Source organism: Peromyscus californicus, unplaced genomic scaffold, assembly GCF_007827085.1.
Source record: "Peromyscus californicus insignis strain IS unplaced genomic scaffold, ASM782708v3 Scaffold_8__1_contigs__length_139910024, whole genome shotgun sequence".
Classification (NCBI taxonomy): Eukaryota; Metazoa; Chordata; class Mammalia; order Rodentia; family Cricetidae; genus Peromyscus; species Peromyscus californicus.
The window spans coordinates 67557540-67579621 of NW_026294606.1; the positions used below are offsets into that span (position 1 = coordinate 67557540).

Here is a 22082-nt window from a genome sequence, read left to right on the forward strand (position 1 = left end):
GTGACAGTCACCAGAAGCACCAGCCACAACGAAATGGAGCAGGCTGGGCTCTAGAAGGCAGGCTATGTGTATGCTCCAAGGATGGGGGCCAAGGAGGTGATCCAAGCCCCTCAGGAAAGCCTGAAGGGATGTGAATGAATCCCAGATATGAGCTATGTATTGTTTCTCCTGTTGGACCTTGGTTTTGCCTTATGCAGATTGTGGTTCTGCCCTGTATCTTCCCTCGTGAAGTTTAAAAAAAAAAATTAAAATTAAGGTACTTGATTTTTGATATTGCAGGAACACGCAGTTGAGAGATTTTAAAAATTTTTTAGAGGAAATTTTGGAGTTTTACCAAAAAAGTAAATTTAAAAACTTGCTATTTTTTAAGGAACGGCTTTTAAAATATTTAAATTTATAAGACTATGGAGCATTTAAAGTTTGTAAAATGTTTTATATTATTAATATTTCAATTTAAAAGTAAAAGGTTAAAGATTAAGGCCACAGGTGACTTGGGTTAAGGGGAAGCCAGGTCTGTTTTTCGTGGTACCTCCTAGGCAGTCAGCTGTGTCAAGATGAAGCTGAATATCTCCTTCCCTGCCACAGGCTGTCAGAAACTCATTGAAGTGGATGGTGAGCGCAAGCTTCATACGTTCTACAAGAAGCGCATAGCCACAGAAGAGGCTGCTGATGCTCTGGGTGAAGAGTGGAAGGATTATGTGGTCAGACTCAGTGGTGGGAATGACAAACATGGTTTTCCCATGAAGCAAGGCATTTTGTTTGTTTTTGTTTTGTTTTGTTTTGTTTTGTTTTGTTTTGTTTTTTTTCAAGACAGAGTTTCTCTGTGTAGCTTTGCGCCTTTCCTGGAACTCACTTTGTAGCCGAGGCTGGCCTGAACTCACAGAGATCCACCTGGCTCTGCCTCCCAAGTGCTGGGATTAAAGGCGTGAGCCACCACCGCCTGGCTGAAGCAAGGCATTTTGACCCATGGCAGAGTGCCCCTGCTGTTGAGTAAGGGGCATTCTTGTTATGACCAAGGAGAACTGGAGAGAGGAAGCACAAGTCTGTTCGAGGATGCATTGTGGATGCCAATCTCAGTGTTCTCAACTTCGTTATTGTAAAAAAAGGAGAGAAAGATATTTCTGGACTGACAGACACTACTGTGCCTCATCAATTGGGACCTAAAAGAGCTATCAAAATCCAAAAGCTTTTTTATCTCTCTAAAGAAGATGATGTCTGCCAATACGAGGTCAGAAAGTCGTTAAACAAAGAAGAAGCCCAAGACCAAAGCACCCAAGCGTCTTATTACTCCATGTATCCTGCAACACAAACGCTGGCTGGTGTATTGCTCTAAAGAAAAAACAAACAAACAAACAAACAAAAAAAAAAAAAACAAGGAGGAAGCTGCAGAGCATGCTAAACTTTTGGCCAAGAGAATGAAGGAAGCCAAAGAAAAGGGCCAGGAACAGATCACCAAGAGACATAGGCTGTCCTCTCTGAGAGCTTCTACTTCTAAGTCTGAGTCCAGTCAAAAGTCTTTAAGGGTAACAAATAAATGATCATACCTTAAAAAAAAAATTAAGGCCACAGCTATGAGCACCAAATACTAAACACTAGAAACTGGGTTGTTCCTATCTTATGATGCAGCAAGACAATTGCCTAGGTGTCTGGCAAAGAACTTGAAACAGTGTCTCAACCTAGTCTCCACCTTTTGGGGGTTGAAAGATCTTTTTACAGGGGTAAAAGATATATGTGTTTTTTAAGGTTAGGTCTAGGTTTGTTTAGTTCAGATATACTTAATAGATAATGGTTCTCAAACAGAGATCTGATATGACATTTAAAATGTTTAGTGGAAAAGCTTACTATGAAAGAGACCCCCCCAGCTCCTAGCAATGACCCCAAGGTCTCCAAAGAAGATGATGGCACATCATGACAACTCCACCTAGATTGTGATAACCCTAACCAATGGGCAAGACTGCTCCAATTCAGCACCTGCGGCCAGGACCCAGCCCAAATTGTGGACAAGCAGGACACTGGAGAGTTGATTGCCCCACTTTGCCTAGACAGAGTAAAGTCAGTCCCCCATCTTCCTTCTCCACAGGGAAGCTTCTCATCTTCTGAACATGGTAGCCAAAGACTGATGCTGCCCTAGTACCTCTGTCCCCAATGCCATGGAGACCACAGGAGCCTGGGATGACTGTCTAGGTAATGGACCAGTCTCTGTCATTTTAACTGATACATAGACATCTGGATTATATGTTCTGTTATAGTGTATCCTTCTCAGATCTCTGATGGTATTGGACTAACTATAGCTTTGTCAGCTTTACAGAGGCAGGCAACCAGCTTCTTCCCCAAGGCTGCAGCCACCTTATTAGTTCACTTCATATGTAAAAATTAGACCTTCCTTTTTCTAGAGTTACTAGGTCTCCTGTTGAGAAAAGGTAGACAGGTTTGTCTTGCTAACAGGCTTTATACTAAAAGATAAATTTCAGATGTAATTTTCCACTAAAGGAGCATGCTTTGCAATGATTGTTCTCAGTAATAACTACTTCTGTCTCTGGTAAGTGTAAAGAAAAAAAGGGTTAAGTTTTGAGGGTCTAAGAAAATGTTTTAAGATATATAAAGGTGTGAAGATGTGAAAGCTTAAGTAAGTCCTGAGGGTATCAGAAAATGATTTAAGATATAGAAATGCAAGTTGTAAAGGTATAAGTAAGTGATTTAAGGTATATGAAAATGGGAAATGTTTCATATTTCTTTCCCTCTTCTATGCTATTGTTACACTAAGATTTCAAAAGTTCAGAGTTTTCACATTGACCAGTGGACTTCTCTAATAAGCTGGGAGAACACTGACTACTTACTGTTCAGTCACAAGTTTAAGATTTTAAAATTCTTTTGGTTGTCTTCTTTTTTTTTTTTTTTTTTTTTTTTTATATATATATATATTTTTTTAATTTATTTTAATTTATTTTGCAATACAATTCAGTTCTACATATTGGTCACGGATTCCCTTGTTCTCCCCCCCTCCCGTCCCCCTCACCTTCCCCCCAACGCCCCCCCCATTTGTGTTGTTTCTTTTTTTTTTTTTTTTTTTTTTTTTTCCCCTTTTCTATTTTAATAAAAAGGAAAAAAAAAGAAAAAGGTTATAACTAACAAAAGAAAAACTATATACAAAAGTACAATGACTATATACAATATATACAAGTAATAAATGTCTAAACAATGTCTAGTCCATTTGTATTTGACAAATTCAGAGAAAATAATTTCATTATCTATCCTATTTTGTTAAGTCCAAAATGTATCTAATTCACTTTCTATCCTAATTAATCTTCAACTATAACTAACTAACCTTCAACTATAACTAACTAATCTTCAACTCCCTCAGAGACCCAAGAAGGAAATAATATTAGCTAACAAAAATAAAAACAGAAAGTGCATGCAAGCAACTTCCAAAAAATTTGTGAGTTGACAGAAACAGCCAGCTGCCTGGACAGTCACCTGAGGTTTCTCCACAGTGTTGGGGCATCATCTTCAGCCTATAGGCTTAGCATATCTGACAGACTCATTTGTGAAGTAGGATGTACACAAGGTCGACAGTTCAACCTCACATTGGGTGAGAGCAGTCCATGTACCAGAAACACCTGAATTCCACTAGTGTCATGTCATGATTCAGGATTTTAAATTCTGGAAATTGTTGTTGATTTTTTAATTCAGCTGTCCATTCTTGGCTGTGTATATATGGCTTCATCTTAACATCCCGTTCTTCTCCACATCCCTCTGTCAAATGCCAGTTTACTATTGCGAGGCGTGAGCTTAGTTACTCTTCAAGAATAACTGTTTCAGCTGCTGTTCCATTGCACATCAGAAGCCATCGGCCCACTGCCTATTCAGCTGCCTTCGAAGAAAAGGGCACTGTACCTTTTCCAAATTGCGAAGGCCACTTCAGGGATGGTGCCATATTGTCCTGGCCTCAGAAGATGCCTTTTGATAAAGCCATTCTAAGTAGACTTTAAAGGTGCTTCTCATCATCTCTGTCCAATCTATATATGGCTCTCTGAACAGAGGAAAAAATGTTCTTGCTTTTTAACCCAAGTCTATAGCTTTGCTAGGACTCAAAGGTGAGAGTCTACTCCAGCTGTTTTAGAGATACCTGTCACCTGCTTTTTCTAAAATGTGGATTTCAGTAGAGACTGGTAATGCTAATACCTAAAACTTTTTTGTCTTTTTGTAACTGAAAAGCTCATGCAAGCTTCAGAGAATTGAGATCCACTTCTCACAGGTCAAAAGGACTCCAGACAAATATGGCCTAAATTTCCCCACCTGTCTATTCCTGAGCGCTCTCTCTCTCTCTCTCTCTCTCTCTCTCTCTCTCTCTCTCTCTCTCTCTCTCTCTCCTGGTCTTGGGACTTCTATCCTCCCCCAACTACTAGACCTATGGGCCTGAGAGTCTCAAATGTAAGATTTTCCTATAAGTTCCTATATTTTAACTTCTGTCCAGTCTAAATGTGTCTCAGCAGATTTCCACTCAGTTGACAGATACCATCCAAGCATCAGCTGCTGACTACAACCTGCTCCAAATGACTGTGAGCTCTGGACTTACTGAAAGCTGATGTGGCTCACTCCAACCAATGTGAATGTTCCCTGTCTCTTCAGCTGGGTCAGCAAACCAGATGCTTCTGATGAATTCCCCATTGCCTGAATTCCCTCCTTGCCTTTGACTAGCATTATTCTAGTTTCAGCAGAAAGTTGTTACAGAGAAGAGTACTTCACCCCAACAGGCTGGAATATTAGATCCAAAGGAAACTCCCTAGCATAGGGGACAAAAATAGCTACTTATAGTGCATATTGGCATATCAGGAAAGGTACCTGTTAAAACCAATAGACCCAGATCTATCAACAGGTAGATTCATTTGTAGCTAGAGTTTTCCTGCCTGGCCCACAGTCAGGGCAAATCTCTCTCACCCGCCAGTCCCAAGCCGCTCAAACCTGACCAAGTAAACACAGAGACTTATATTGGTTACAAACTGTATGGCCGTGGCAGGCTTCTTGCTAACTGTTCTTACAGCTTAAATTAATCCATTTCTATTAATCTATACCTTGCCACGTGGCTTGTGGCTTACCAGTACTTTACATCTTCCTTCTCCTGATGGCGGCTGGCAGTGTCTCCCTCACCCAGCTTCCTGTTCTCTCAATTCTCCTCTCTGTTAGTCCCGCCTATACTTCCTGCCTGGCCACTGGCCAAATCAGTGATTTATTTATTGACCAATCAGCAACACATTTGACATACAGACCATCCCACAGCATTCATTAGCTGAAATAGTTCTACAATGTGATAGGGCACTCAACCTGCTCTATGAAAAACAGAGGTTATTGTATAGCTTTAAAAGAAAATTGTTGTTTCTATACAAACCACTCAGGAATCATTAGAAATAATCTGACTGTACTAAAAAAATCATTGCAAAAAGGGGGACCTGAAAGGAAGTAAGTAACTAGTCCCCATTCTCATTTCCAGGTTCCTTTTAGATAGTAACTCTGATGTTAGTCATCACAAAGCCGTTGGCCCTTCTGTTTCTACTAATTGCTCTTAATTCTTGCATCTTTGATGCCTTAACTAAATGACAATTCCTGTTTGAGTATCATTAAGCTGATGGTTATTAGATCCCAATATAAACAGGTACCCTTCAGAGTCAAGGATTTGACTCAGAATACAACTCAAGGGGGGAGCATGAGGGCCAGAGTTATATTTTGTTTTAATTACTGTGCCTAAGAGATCCATGAAACAAAAACACCTCTGATCTACAAGCCCCTTCCCCAAGGAAAGATAGCTCATGAAACGTTGGAGGATATTGCTTATGGGAGATAACAAGCCACATGTTTTCACTCCCTAAAACAAATTTGTTTGACTCAACTACACCAAATATGCTTGATAACATGTGGATGGGAGGTTCATGGGCAGGAAATTCCTCGGGGTATATGTTTGGACCTAATGGGAAGTAATTAAGCCCCTGTAAGATGTGACTCTGGGTCATTTTCTGGGAACCTGCGTATGGACCTGGCCATAGCCCATCCACCTGGTCAGCATTTAATTAAATCTTGCTTCAAATTTTACTTTAAACTGTGGTAATAGTCTTATTCTTGACCAGTGGGGTTAACAATTGCTCCGCTTACTGCATGGAGCCAGGTAGAGAATGGTTCCCAGGTTTTCTCTGCCAACTGGCTCCTTTCATATGTTAATCTTGATATAATTTCTCCATTCCCTAATCTCCTGCCACATTATTGAGCTAACAGCCAATTCAAACCCTGTCTCCTGCAGAAGTGTGTTAATTAAGCAAGCCATCAGTTAGAGAACCACAAGCTAACTGTGGGCCAAAAAGTTAAACACATGCTTCACTGTTGTGTGTGTGTTTTCCTGAACAAAACATGGGATTCCAGCAGGTGAAATTCTAGATTGATAAAATACTAACCAAAAATAACTGGGGGTGGGGAGGGGTTATTTGTATTGTTAATCCCACCCAATGAAGAAAATAAGACCACTACTATAAAGTCAAATTTGAAGCAAGCTTTAATTAAACACTGTACTGGCCAGGTAGATGGGTTCCAGCCAGGTCTGGACCCAGGTTCCCAGGAAATGGCCCCAAGTCTCATTTTGCAGGGGCTTAAGTATTTGCCATCAGGTCCAATCAGGGGCAAGCATACATTCTGATGTATTTCCTGACTGTGAATCTCTCACCTACATGTTATCAAGGACATCGGGTATAGTTGGGCCAAACAAACATGTGGCTTGTTATAAACAATAGGCTCCAATATTTCAGGAACTGTCTGTCCTTGGGCAAGGAGCTTGCTGATCGGAGGTATTTTTGTTTCATGGATCTCTTAGGCATAGTAAATAAAACTTAACATGGAACTTTGGCTCTCACATTATCGCCCCCCCCACACACAAAATATAGGATTTACAAACATGGGAGAGGCAGGAGCTATGTAAATGACTTATAACAGATGATGAATTTGCTGCCCACCACTTTTGAGTCATGCTTTTCCCTCGGGTCACTTGACCACTCTCATTCTCAGTAGTACTTTCCCTTTCTTAATAAACTGCCTCTATTTCTCTTTCCATGCATGCAACCCTGGTCCAATTCTTTGTCTTTGAAGATAACAGCCTCAAAAGTTTCAGCAGGTACCCCCAAGATGCAATTCTATACCTATAACAATAAGAATATATTCATAAAACTCATAAATATTCATAAAAACAGGAAGCGACTATTCTCACACCCTACTCATAAAGTACCCCAGCCATTTTGCTAGAGAATGACATTATTAAATTTTCCCTGATAAACATTCAATGAATGGGAGGTTGTTCTTTAAATAGATGTCTGGCTTGCATTTGTATGTGTTATTTATTGTCCTTTCCTAACAAGATCTATAAGATGGTGGATGGGAGAGGAAAGGAGGAAGGATTGTTTTTGTAGAATGAACATCTTTTGTAGAAGGGAAGGGACAACCCTTAAAAGAGTGATTTTCAGCAAAGTAGCTGGATACAGAATTAATTCACAAAAATCAGTAACTCTCCTATATAAAAAGGACAGTCTGAGAAGTCAGGGAAACAACATCTTTAACAATTGCCTCAAATAATATAAAATATCATAAGGTATCTCTAACCAAGCAAGTAAAAGACTTGTATGACTAAAAACTTTAAGCAACTGAAGAAAGAAATAGAAGATATCAGAAGATGGAAAGATCTCCCATGCTCATGAATCAGTAGGATTAACATAAGAAAAATGGCCATCCTACCAAAACCAATCTACAGATTTAATGCAATCCCCATTAAAATTCCAAAACAATTCTTCACAGATCTGGAAAGGACAATTTTCAGCTTTGTATGAAAACAAAAAGAAAACCTAGAATAGCTAAAATGGTCCTGAATAATAAAAGACCTGCTAGAGGTATCACCATCTTGAACTTCAAACTGTACTACAAAGCTGTAACAACAATATGGTATTGGTTCAAAAATAGACATGTTGATCAATGGAATCAAATTGAAGACTGGGACATAATTCCACACCCCTATGGAGACCTGATTTTTTTAAATAAAGATTCCAGAAATACACACTGGAAAAAAGACAGAATCTTTAACAAATGATGCTGGTCAAACTGAATGGCTGCATGTAGAAGAATGCAAACAGATCCATACTCATCACCCTGTACAAAAGTCAATTCCAAATGGATCAAAAACCTCAACATAAAAACCAGATATACTGAAGCTGATAAAAGAGAAAGTGGGGAATAGCCTTGAACTCCTTGGCCCAGGAGAAGATTTCCTGAACAGAACACATTTAGCACAGGCACTAAGATCAACAATTAATAAATGAGACCTCATAAAACTTAGAAGCTTCTGCATGACAAAGGACATGTCATTCAGACAAAGTGACAGCCTATAGAGTGAGAAGATTTTTGCCAACTCCATATCTAAAAGAGGGCTAATACCCAAAATATATTTTTAAAAAAACTCAAGAAACTAGATATCAATAGAACAAATAACTCATTTAAAAATTGAGGTCTAGATCTAAACAGAAAAATTCTCAATAGAGGAACCTCAAATGGCTGAGAAACACTTAAAAAAAATATTCAACATCCTTAGCCATCAGGGAAATGTGAATAAAAGCTCCTGTGAGATTTCATCTTGTATCTGTCAGAATGGCTAAGATCAATAATACAAGTGACAGCTCATGCTGGCTAGGATTTGGAGCAAGGGGAACACTCCTCCATTGCTGATGGGAGTGCAAACTCATACAGCCACTTTGGAAATCAGTGTGATGGTTCCTCAGAAAGATGGGAATTAACCAAACTCAAGATTCAACTATACCACTCATGGGCATTGTTAGGGTTTCTATTGCTATGAAAAGACAATATGACCATGGCAACTCTTATATAGAAAACATTTAATTGAGGTGGCTCACTTACAGTTTCAGAGGTTCAGTCCATTATCATCATGGCAGTGAGGGGAGCAAGGCAGCATGCAGGGAGATGTGGTGGAGAGGTAGCTGAGAGTCCTACATCTTGCAGGTAATCGAAAGTCGAATGAGACACTGGGTGGTATCATGAGCATAGAAAACCTCAAAGCCCACCTCCATAGTGACACACACATGTCCTCCAATAATTCCATACCCACTCCAACAAAGCCACACCTCCTAATAGTGCCACCCCCTATGAGATTATGGTGGCCAATTAAATCCAAACTACCACAGGCATATACCCAAAGGATGCTTCATTCTACCATAGAGACACTTGTTCAACCATGTTCATTGCTGCTGTATGATAGCCAGAGTAAAAAGCAACCTAGATGCCCCTCAAATGAAGAATGGATAAAGAACATGTGGTACATTTACACAATGGAGTATTACTCATTGCCGAGCGGTGGTGGCACATGCCTTTAATCCCAGCACTTGTGAGGCAGAGGCAGGCATATCTCTGTGAGTTCAAGGCCAGACTGGGCTACAGAGTCAGTTCCAAGAAAGGCACAAAGCTACACAGAAAATCCCTGTCTCGAAAAACTAAAAACAAACAAACAAACAGAGACATCATGAAATTTGCAAGCAAATGGATGGAACTAGAAAAAAATCATCCTGAGTGAAGTATCCCAGACAAATAAAATAGATATGGATATAAGGTATTCTGCCCAATATCAAAAAAGAAATGTAAACACCACACCAGCCACCAAACCTTTATATGCAATGGTGTACTGCCTGCAAGATATCCTAGGATAATGGCAGCATAAAGCTTGTGGAAGTCACCAACCAATAACTGATTTGACTTTAGGCCCACTCCATAAGATGTATCCTGTACCTGACACTCCTTGAGTGACCAAAACCTGATACTGGATAGCTAGGAACCTAAGGAAAACCAAATAATACTGGTCTAAATAATAATAACAATAACAATAATAATATATGTAAGTATAAACATATATTTATATAGTGATCAAAAGACCCCTAATGATATTCTGCTATACTCACAGATTAATGCCTTGCTCAGCCACCATCAGAGAAGCTTCTTCTTGCAGCAAATGGAAACAAATATAGAGACCCACAGTCAAACATTACACAGAGAATGAGAGACCTCAGAACACCCTGCCCTAAATAAAATGTCTCCATCCAATTCCTCCCCTCAGAGCTCAGGGAATCCACGGAAAAGGAGGCAGAAAGGGTATAAGAACCAAAGGAAAGGAAGACACCAGGAGAACAAGGCCCTCTAAATCAACATGAGCAAAGCTCTTATGAATTCACAGAGACGGAAGCAGCATGTACAGGACCTGCACCGGTCTGTGCCAGGTCCTCTGCATGTATATTACGACTTCCAGTTTAGTGTTTTTATGGGACTCCTGAGGGTGCCAATGAATGGGTCTCTGATTCTTGTGCTTTCTCTGGGGCTCCTTTCCTTCTGTCAGTTTGCCGTGTTCAACTCCAAAGTGATAGGTTTTTTTTTTTTTCATTTTATTATTTTGATATTTTCATTAAATAAATTTTGATATATTTAAAAAGGTGAATGAATGAAAACCTAGCCATTCCAGTAAAGGTCAACACCTGAACTGTCACTTATGCCTGGTGGGAAAAGGAAAATCACTTTTCTCCAATGGAGTGATACTGGGTATATCAACCACCAATATATAATGGACTCCACAATTTTTTTGTTTTTTTTGTTTTTTGTTTTTTTGTGGGTTTTTTTGGCATGTATGCTTTTATTTGCTTACAATTTGTTGGGGTTTGGGGGGTATTTGTTTTCTTGGTTTTGGGGGGTTAATTGTTTCTTTTTTATTTTTTAGAAAGAACTTAAATTTGGGTGGATTGGGAGGGGAGAGGATATACAAAGACTTGAGGGAGAAGAATATAATCAAAACATATTTAAATTTAAAATTCTTTTAAATAATAAAAATATAATTAAAAAAAGACTTACATCAAGGAAACATCTCTTTGCAACAGATAGAGATCACTACAGAAAACAACAGCCAATCAGAATGAAGAGTTGTGGAATCCAGTCCCAGTGGCTACAAAACACTCCCATATTTAAGACTCAGGGAACATTGTGGAAGAAAGGGCAGAAAGGCTGTAAAAGCTGGAGGAGTTTGCTGAGATTGTGTCTCCTAGCAATGTCAGAAGCTACACCCATAAAGTCACGCCAACATGGCTGCCCAAATGTGCACTGAAGAAGGATGACACCAATGGACATGACAAAGTAGAAAGAAAAAAGTCCATGAAGCCTCAACCCTACACAACAAATGACAGGCAACTGAGGAGAGCTGGGAGTGAGAAAGGTGGCCATCCCCAGGGAAGAGCACGTGAGTTGGTCATCCAGTGCCAAACAGTCAGACCTGAAAACATACATAAGAGTAACATTACATGGATTGAGTAGATTATATTTAGGAATGTATATGTAATATACATATACTCATACCTACACCTAATCATACACATCATATCAATATACACATATGCACGCAATAGCAATTAATGAAAGAGGCCGTGAGTTTGAAGGAGAGTGGGGAGGAGTATATGGGGAGGTTTGGAGGGAGAAAAGGGAAATGTTATAATTACATTATAATGTCAAAAAATCTTATTTTAAAGATAACTGCAAATATTTTTTTAAAAAAGAACCACATTAAGTTTATAGTTATATGGACAAAGAGGTTAACTCACATCTCAGTGCCTGTGAATACTGCTACCACAAAAAGACTGGTATGGCTGAGCAGAGAGTACACAGAACCCAGGCAACTCCTGCATCTTCCATCATCACTTTCATCACCACTGCTGCCTCCACTTTCACTCAAGTTGATGTCCCAAAAGTTACGGTTTGGGGACTAAGAGCAGAAGATAATATGGGCACTGCACACTTGTTTCGATGACTTTCATTACAGGAAAAAGAAAAATGTGCATCAGAGAAATTAAATCTAATGCCACCAGCTGCAGGCTGGCCAGAAATGCAAATAAAAGTCTCCACGGAAGTGTGCAGTGTTTCAGAAACTGGTGAAAGACTGAGTTCTTAGACAGCTTGGGTGCTATGCTGAACCAATAGGCAGTTAAGTAAATCAGTGGCTGTGACCAACCCAGAGAGTAAAATATTAACTAGCACAGGTGGGGATTCTCATAAAAGAGAAGACAAGGAGGGGACAGACAGCTGGCACTCTCCAGGCAATTACATATGGAAGCATCGTTTGTCCTCTGCATCTTATCCTCTCCACACCAATGCTACAAAGACATTCCCTTCTCCTTCCTAACTGACAGAATCCCAGTGTCTCAATAATAGAGGTTTAGAGACAGCACTATGAAAATTCAGTCTCATCCTATGAATTACTGATGATGACCCACACAGAATATAGATTATAGCCCTGAGAATTGGATTTGAGGTGTGTTTTTTTTTTAATGGAATGGTATCATGGCAAGTAAAAGTGAAGCACAAAGTGTCCACAAATCATACACAGAAGAATATTCAAATAGATATTGGACCTGGAGGAATACATTCAGTCTTCCACCATTTGAAGGGATCTCATGTAGAAGAATTAGACTTCAGAAAACAAACAAGGAGTCAATGTACAAAAGACAGAAGGATACAAAGTTTGTTTTAATATTGTGGATGAAGACACTTCAGGGTTCAAAAAGCACACAAGAGATGCCTGAGTGAAACTTAGATGAACATATTTTCTGTTGGTGATATAGATGGGAGATTCTCTAAAGATGGAGCATGGATGGTTCTCTCACTTGAATGTCTATGCAGAGACTGGATATTAACCCACCAGCTGCCACAGAGGGAGACTCAGCACTGGAACAAATTGTCCCAATTATCTTCACACCCCAGGTCTCCCCTGACATCTAAGATTTATAGTTAGTTGTTTCTTATGTCATCCAGATTCTAACTTGGTTTCTGTTTGTTAATTTTCATGAATGTCAATGTTGTTCCTCCATTTAGTAGAAGGTATTCATAAAGAACACCTTCCATGGATTTAGGGAGGAATAATAATACATACACATGAAAATTACTTATTTGGTTCACAAGATTGTTACTGTTACTTTGTGATCATGAGAAATAGTTAAGACTATCTGATTCGATTCTTCTCATATTTAAACATTATTTCTTCCAGATGATTAATTATCTGGAAGACAATTAATCTGAACTTTTGAACATGTTCATTGATTCATTGATAGTTAATTTATTGCCACAACATTTTGGGGGCACCTTGATCACAAATTTCTGTCAGTTATCTGTGGCTGAGTAACAAACCACACCCCACATGAATGTCTAACAGTTACAATGCATTTTATTTCTGTGGATTGGCTAAGCAGTTCCTCTTCCTGGGATCAATGATGCAGTTGTATAAACTAGGAGATTGTCTGAGCTAGAAGGTGGAAGGGGGCCTGATGCACCCATCTAGCAAGTGATGTTGACTGTTGGTGTTGGCTAGAGCACTTTGGCTCCCTGCTTCATGGCTGCCTTCCCTGCCCCCCTGCACTGGACTGACTTTGTCACATGTTTTAGGACAGTATTTCAGAAGGGTGAAGACACAGCTGTTAGCTCTCCTGATACCTAAGCTCCAGACCTCATATCACATTAACCATTCTTGTTTATGCTTTTGGTCAAAGTCACAGTGGTGGCTCAGATACCAGTGGATAAAGAAGATGTCTCCACTTCCGAAAAGGAGGAATGTCAAAACAATATTATGTGGGTCCAACCATACTTGGATGGGCAGATCTTATGTGATCTACAATATTTAAAGAAATTGTCTGGGTTCCCACATTGTATCCTTAAACTTTGATGAAGAACCATACAAAGCTGGATGTAGTTGGGTGTTGTGGAATGTTATTTTTAACTAGGCAAAGATGCATTACATTTGTTTATGCTGCATTTGTTCAACAATGTAAAGATGTGTTGCTTTGCCTGCCTAAGACACCTGATTGGTCTAATAAAAAGCTGAATGGCCAATAGCTAGGCAATAGAGGGGTAGGTGGGGCTAGTGGGCAGAGAGAATAAGTAGGAAGAAGGATCTAGGCTTGAGAGAAAAAAGAGGCAAAGAGAGAACAGAGGTGAAGAGAACACGGGAGGAAGAGAGGAAGATGTCCGGGGCCAGCCAGCCAGGCAGCTGCCAGACAGACACAAAATAGGACATACAGAATGAAAGAAAGGTAAAAAGCCCTAAGGCAAAACGTACATGAAGAGAAACGGGTTAAATTAAGTTATAAGAGTGAGTGGGACAAGCATAAGATAAGGCTGAGCATTCATAATTAATAATAAGTCTCCATGTCATGATTTGGGAACTGGTTGGTGGTATAAGAGAAAGCCTGTTACAGTGGGGCATGTCCATAATGCCAGCACTTCAGATACTGAGGCAGGAGGGTTGTTACAAGTTCTATGTCAGTGTGATCTCATAGCAAGTTGCAGGCCAATTTTGCCACAGAGTGATATCCTGTCTCAATGGGTGGGGGTTGGGGGGTATAAGACACTTACTGTCATTAATGATGATCTGAGTTTGATCTCAGGAACCCACATGGTATAAAGAGAGAACCAACTCCAGCAAGTTGTCCTCTGACCTTGAGCTCACACATGGGAACACACAATAAGTAAGCAAGTAAATAAATAAATATAATTTTTGAAAAGAGGGAGAAGGGCTGATGAGATGGCTCAGTCAGTAAAATGCTTGTCACGCAATCATGAGGACCTAAGTTCAGATCCCCAGCACCTAATTTTAAAAAGCCAGCATGACAGCACATGCCTATAATCCTAGCACTTGGGGAGGCAGAAACAGCAGGATCACAGAGGATTAATTGTCTGTTAGTCCAGCTAGTTGACATACTCCCAGTTCTGTGAGAGACCCTGTCTCAGAAAGTAAGGTGGAAAGCAATAAAAAAGGCACTCAGTGTCATTCTTTGGCCTCCACATGCTTACACACTCATGTGCATACACACTTGCATGTACATATATGCAAAAAAGGAGGGAAAAAAGGAAGAAAAATGTTTAAAGGAGAAATCCACTCCAGCCAGTGGAGCCTTGGGGTTTCTAGGAAATGTTCTTCCCTCTGTGCCTTGTTTTGAAACACTGAAGATTGGAGGTTGGAAGCATAACTTCCTTTGACTAACTAAGGAGTCTGACACAGTGGACACCCACATTGTGAGGCTTGAGGATGCAGCCTACCTTTGCACAGCCCTGGATCAGGTGCCTGAGGGACACCACTCCTGAGCCCTATCCTGTCTTTAGAATTTTCACCTGCAAATTGGGCAACTGACCTTTGTAATTTAACCTGAGACTACAGAATTTCCCAGGAAGAAAGACTTTCAGTGCTCATAAGGCCTGAAGCAAACTGGAATACACTGGTCTCTCTTGATGCAAGAGATGCTTAGAATCATGACATCCTTACATTTTATCATCAAGAATTGCATGCGAGGGGCTTGAGAAATGGCTTGGTGGTTAAGAGCACTCACTCCTCGTCCAGGGTACTGGGATTCAACTCTCAACACCCACATGGAAGCTCACAACTCCAGTTTTGTAGGATCGGACACCCTCTTCCAGCCTTCATGGTAACTAATCACACATGCAGGCAAAACCCATATCATAAAATTAAAATAACTAAACCTTAATAAAAAACAATCACATGCAAACTGTCACTTCAGGAGAACAGCCTGTTGCCCTTAGACATTCATTTTCTCTTGTTTCATCCCAGCCTTTAGGGATATGATGCATTATAAACAAATGGCAGATTTTCCATTTTCTGTTGCAAAATTATTACATGGCTTTGAGATAGATTAACCTATATATTCATCTAAATCCATCTATCAAAATGATGAGTGGATAGGAATACATTTAAATCACACTATCAACAAACAGTCTTCTGGAAAGATCGTATAGACAAATTGAGTTCTCTAGGGAGTAATAAACTAAGAATGAACAAAATTAATACTAATTGTTTCAATTTGCATAATGTCTCATAAAAAGTCCTTTCATAATGCATGAAGTAATCTTTACGAGGTACGTGGAAATAGGGGAAGCCGCATACATTTATTAAATTAAGGGTTTAGTGCTATCATTCCAATTTTTCTTGTTATTTACATGACTTTATCTGTGTTGTCTACACATATATCTTTAGATATTAAACAGAAATACTATTTATGGCATATTGAATTTGTTCATCGGGAAGAGAAAACTAAGACGGTGTGCTATAAATCACAAGATAGCTACAAACTGCTAGCTGACATTAGCCTGTGGCTTTCAGTGGCTTGTCACCTGAGGTTTATGACACTACCTTCTACAAGTCTTTTGGTACTTGAGGGAGAAAAGTAACAATGTAAGTCAAAAATGTAATGATGCAAACGATGTGGTTTTCTGAACATGATCTTAACAAAGAACCCTTCACCTTCCCCTTTCACTGACACAGCCAACACCTGTGTCCAGGCTGTGGCTGCTCATTTAGCCTATGGCTCCTTAATTTCCAACTGAGCAAAAGAAACCACAGTTCATTAAAATCCATTTCTCCATTCAAACACCATTCAAGCTGTCCCTGTGATAAAGGAAATTGTAATGTAATCCTCCACCAAGAGGAATGAAGTCAAGTCAGAAGCTAGGCCGACAAATCATTTTCTCCATACAGCTTCCCAGAAAAGCTTTGGCAGGAGACAGGACCTGACCATGCACTGCAATAAATAGATGAAGATTTGTTTGTGCCCGGCGTCTATATATTCACTACACAGAAGACCTTTCTTCCCTGGGTTGTACGAGACTGGATTCTGTCCAGCTTGTGTACACTGTCAATAACTGCTTTAAGCAACTTTTCTATGATCAAGGAATCTGATAAGGCTTAGCAATGATCACATTGGGCACATCAAAACTACCCACTTAACTTCTGAATTACCTTCATTAGGTATTTCAGGCAGCCTCAGGAAGCCATACTACCTTTTAGTGCATTCTCATAGCTGAACTAAGTTCTTTGCTCTTGAAGTGTTTTTGTGTTAAGTGTGAGAAAATGTGAATTCTTTGTACTTACTTTAGCATCATTTTAAAAGTCATTTTTCCTTTGTCTTTCTGAAAAACAAAGCTGTTCTATTAAATACCGCACCACTACCCTCCTGGTGGCATTTTACACATTCTTAGCTTTGATTCTTTTCTAGGTGACTTGCTTGATTCTTTCTAGGGGAAAAAAAATATCCAAGAAACTGAATTTAGTTCATTGTCAATAATGACTCATTTTGAAACCTTGTTTGAAGCAAATATTAATAAGAAAAGACAGAGTTATCTCTCAAGACTGGCAGTTCAGACGTTTGGAATCCATGAACTCATCAGATGTGTAGAATTATTTGCTCAATCTAGGGAGGCCATTGCTTTACATTGAGCTCCTATACTAGATTCTAGAAGATCAGACCAAAACCAGAAATGACCCAAGCAATCAAACTAAACTTGAAAATGAACCAGTTCTCCCAATCATGGGAGATTCACAGTAACTTATCATGGTCTCATTCAACTTTGTGATGAGGAAGTCCACTCTGCTGAAACCATTTTATTTATTTATTATTTTATTTATTTATTTGTTACTCCGGGATTCTGTTTCCTCAGCCATTCCCTCTCTAAAGTCCATGAACTCTGCTCAGGTACGGATGAAATTCTCTCCTGCTCATGACTAATCCAAGCCAATTAGATTTCTATAACACAAACTCTGATTTTCCAGCTCATCCACTCTATCCCAACCCCCCACAATTTCTCACTATTTTTTTCTCTCTGTCTTTATCTACCCCACTCCTTATAGACACACAGACACATTCTCGCTTTTTCTCAGACTCCGGTCAGCTGAGTAAGAAAACTGGATTCAGAAGATTAGCTGGTTGCCTTCTCCTTTCATCTTGCTTTCATCTCTGGAATATGTTCCTACCTATCATTAAAAATGATGCAAATGCCAAAAGCATGAAGTACAAAGCCGCACATAGATCCTACGGCTGATGGATTTCTATGATTTCAAATTACAGGGAGAAACATTACAACAAAAAATATAGACAGTGTGTGTCCAGCAAAGCTCCTGCGTCTGAGAGGAAGGGGATCTGAGAAAATAAGAGAGAGGAAGATAAATTACAACCAACACAATAGATAAATGATCAATCCCTTTATCAGACAAACAATTCTTTCCAGAGATATAAGAAAAATACCATGGATACAAATAACAAAAGCATGTTCATCTTAGTAATCAAAGTTAAGGCAACTAACTATTATTTTGCACTTAAAAAATAACTGAAGGAAATGTATTATAATGATGGTGTAACTTGGATGAAAGAGTAAATTTGAAACCAGCAGAAATTGCTATAAGCTTCTAGGTGAAAAAGTATGTGAGATTGTTAAAATATTCATACTATTGAATCCAGTAATACAATTGATCAATATCAAGTCTAAGGAGATAATTCAATAGAAAAAAATACTATCTACTGAAATTCACTTGCTTTGGAGTTATTTATACAGTAATTCAAAAGTGTAACTATAAGAAACCGGCTGAACCGAAGCAAAAACTATCTCAGAAGTTTCTCACTGAAGTCCTATATATGGGACAAAAATATCTGGAGTTAAATTAGTACAAAAGTCAAACTATGTATATAATGATGTTGGTACCATGGACAGTGATACATCTATTTTTAAACAATAATTTTAACTACTATGTAGCTATTGGAAAGTGTTGTCACTTTTCACATATGTATGTGTGTGGTGTGCATGTTTGTATGTGTGGTGGCACACATTTGTGCAGATGTGTGTGTGGTGAGGCCCAAGTGTCTACCTTGACCCAGCTCTATTTTTTCCTCTTGAGGAAAAGTCTCTTACTCAATCTTTAACACACTGATTCCAGCGAGGCTAGGCATGCCAGCTTGCCAAAGGCATCCTTTGTCTCCACTTCCTGAGAACTAGGATTACAGGTAGCCACCAAATTCACACAAATCTTATGTGGGCTCTGGGAATCTGAACTCAAGTCCTTGTACTTGCTCAGCAAGTACTTTATCCAAGGAGCCATCGACCCAGCTTCACACTACATTGGTTTTTTTGTTTCTTTGTTTTGTTTTGTATTTAAGTTAAAAAATTATTTGTTCACAAACATGAAATTATAGAATGCAATTATTCTTTTTTTCTTCAAGTTTTCATTTTTTTTAGCATTTCACTTAAAATAAAAATAATGGACACTTTTATAAGGAGCTAACAGACCATGGGCTCTAAGCAAACATGTCCCAGTCAAAGTAAATCAGTGATATGTCTAGTGTTCCTAAGAAAGTTCCTCCTGGACACCAGCATCCCTTCAGTCTGTTTTGACTTTGTGACCTTTGAATGCTCCTTCCACACTGGGCCCATAAAAACATGCAGATAGATTTGTATTTCTCTTCTGATGTTGTAGCGTGATACAAACAGGCACATGAGCTAGTCATGTTATTGCTGTGACAAACATACCTGAACATACCAACTTTAGGGAGAGAAGGTTGATTTAGACCCAAAGTTTGAAAGGTTTCACAGGTTTTAATCCATCCTCCTAGAGAGGCTGTGTTATGGTCTCTGGAGCATTTCATATCATAGCAGGCAGGAAATAGGAACAGCAAATCTCTGCCCTGGCTGGCTCTCTCCTTTTTCTACTTATTTTCCAGTGGTTCTCAGTGTATGATGTGTGATGCTGTATGCATTCAGTGTGGGTCCTCCCCATCTTGGTTAATGTGATCTACAAATGTCACAGGTGTGCTTTACTACTTGAGGTGCTTCTCAATGAAGATCAAGCATTGTAGCTATAACATTCCACCTCAGCCCCCAAAAGGTTCATGAGCATCTCAAAATGCAAATTCATCCAGTCCCTCTCCAAGACTCTCCATAATATTAATAATTCCAACACTGTCCAAATGTGCAAGTTCAACGTCTCCTCTGATACTCAGGGCAACTCCTATTTCAAAAAGGAGAGATGGGCTGGGTGGTGGTGGCACATGCCTTGAATCCCAGCACTTGGGAGGCAGAAGCAGGTGGATCTCTGTGAGTTCAAGGCTAGCTTGGTCTACAAAGTGAGTTCCAGGAAAGGCACAAAGTTACACAGAGAAACCCTGTCTTGAAACCCCCCCCCCCAAAAAAAAGAGAGAGATATGAGGCTATAGAAATGAGAGATTGGACCAAAGTAAGATCAAAACTTTGGAAGGCATATGTTAAATCCTGGGGATCCATGTCTAGAATCATGGGCAAGTTTTAACAAGATATGAGATCCAAAGGGCTTGGGCAGCCCCGCTGCTATGCCTTTTACAGTTCACATGCCTTTCTTGGACTGGTATCATTTGTTTCTGCAGCTTTCCAAAGCAGATATTTCAGGTTACTGGCCTTTCTACTCTTGTGGGGTCTCCATTGCGTCTTTAGCTTCAGCCTCACAACTTTATGCCTCACCCTCTGAAGAATTAGCTTCAGGAGTTCTGGCCCTATACATATTTTCTGGCCTCATGGGCCTTCCTTTGAAATCTGTATGGAAGTTTCCATAACCCTGTGACTCTTGCAGTCTGTCTACCTATAAGGCCAGCCTTGTGGTGGTTTGAATGGGAAGGCCTCCATATGAGTATTTCAGTTATTGGTCTCCGGTTGGTGGAACTGCTTGAGAAGGATTAGCACATGTAGCCTTGTTAGAGGAGGTGTGTCAATGGAGGCAGGCTTTGAGGTGTCAAAAGTCCACACCATTCTCAGTCATTATCTATGTCTGTTGGTCCGTCCATCCATCCATCCATCCATCCATCCATCCATCCATCTATCTATCTATCTATCTATCTATCTATCTATCTATCTGTGTGCCTCTCTCTGTCTCTGTCTGTCTGTCTATCTATCTCTCCCCTGCCCCGTGTGTGTGTGTGTGTGTGTGTGTGTGTGTGTGTGTGTGTGCGCGCACGCACATGCAGTGCCTTGTTTTTATGAATAAAGATGTATGCTCTAAGCTATTGCTCTAGCACCACGCCTATGCTTGCTCCCATGCTCCCTGCCATGACGGTCTTGGACTCTAATCCTCTATAATTGTGAGCCTCAAATAAACTATTTCTTCTATGTGTTGCTTGGCCATTAGAGTCTTATTACAACAATAGAAAAGTAACTAAGACAAACATCAAGAGGGAAATTCCAAGATCTGCTGCCAGCTGGAGCAGAACTGGGCTCCCTTGGACTGTGACTACAGTGGCTTCTGAATATCTATTTAGATGAATGTGGAGGATGTAGACAAAATTCTAAACAGTCTTAGTAAATAAGAAACACAGAGCCAAATACAGAGGAAATAGCCAAAGAGATCAGAGCAATAGCCACAACTAGCTTTAGCTTACCACCAGCAGTAGCTTCCCCAGATTTTTCCTGCCTGACTTGTGTTTTTATTGCCTTTCTGTTCTGCCTTCTCACTGGCTCTAAGCCCAGCCACATGACTTCCTTATCACTGCCTGTCTATACAGACCTCCAGTTCTCTATGGTTGGTACTGGGATTAAAGGCTCATGTCACCATGCTTGGCTGTGTTCTTGTCCACACGGAGACTCTGCCTGCCATGTGATCAGATTAAGTGCATGTGCTACCACCGCTGAACTTCTGCTTAATGGCTATTTGACCTCTAATCTTCAGGCAACTACATTTTTAAAAATATTTTTCCATTCTGATATCTTATCATAATTTTCACTGTAAACTTGGCTAAAAACAACCAGTAATAACCATAACACACTCTGAATGTTGGGCTGCCTTCAAACTTTTCTCAACTAATTAGTTTGTTGACTTCAAACTCAATCCTCCATAGCTTTAGAGCATGGACAAAATGTACACAAGTTATTTGCAACAATTCAACACAGCCTCTAATCCAATTTCTGATCAAGTGTTTATTCCCACCTGATACCTAGAGAGACAGTCTCTACTGTCAGCATTCCTATGATATTCTGCTTTTGTGAGATCACAGAACTTGCATTAAATTCTGTTTGAGGCACTAAAGGCTTGTCTAAACTACATTTCAGATTTTTCCAGTTTCCTCCCACCATTCAATTAAAAGACTTCTGAACCACATGATTGGGTCATCACAATAACAACTCCACTTAACTGCTACCAATTCTCTGTGTTAGCTTTTCATCACTATGACAAA

General features: G+C 39.7%; 1 pseudogene; it reads left to right on the forward strand.

Annotated features, from left to right (window-relative positions):
- Positions 1 to 379: 379 nt before the first annotated feature.
- Positions 380 to 2822, forward strand: LOC128102912 (40S ribosomal protein S6-like; annotated as a pseudogene).
- The last annotated feature ends 19260 nt before the right edge of the window (positions 2823 to 22082 follow it).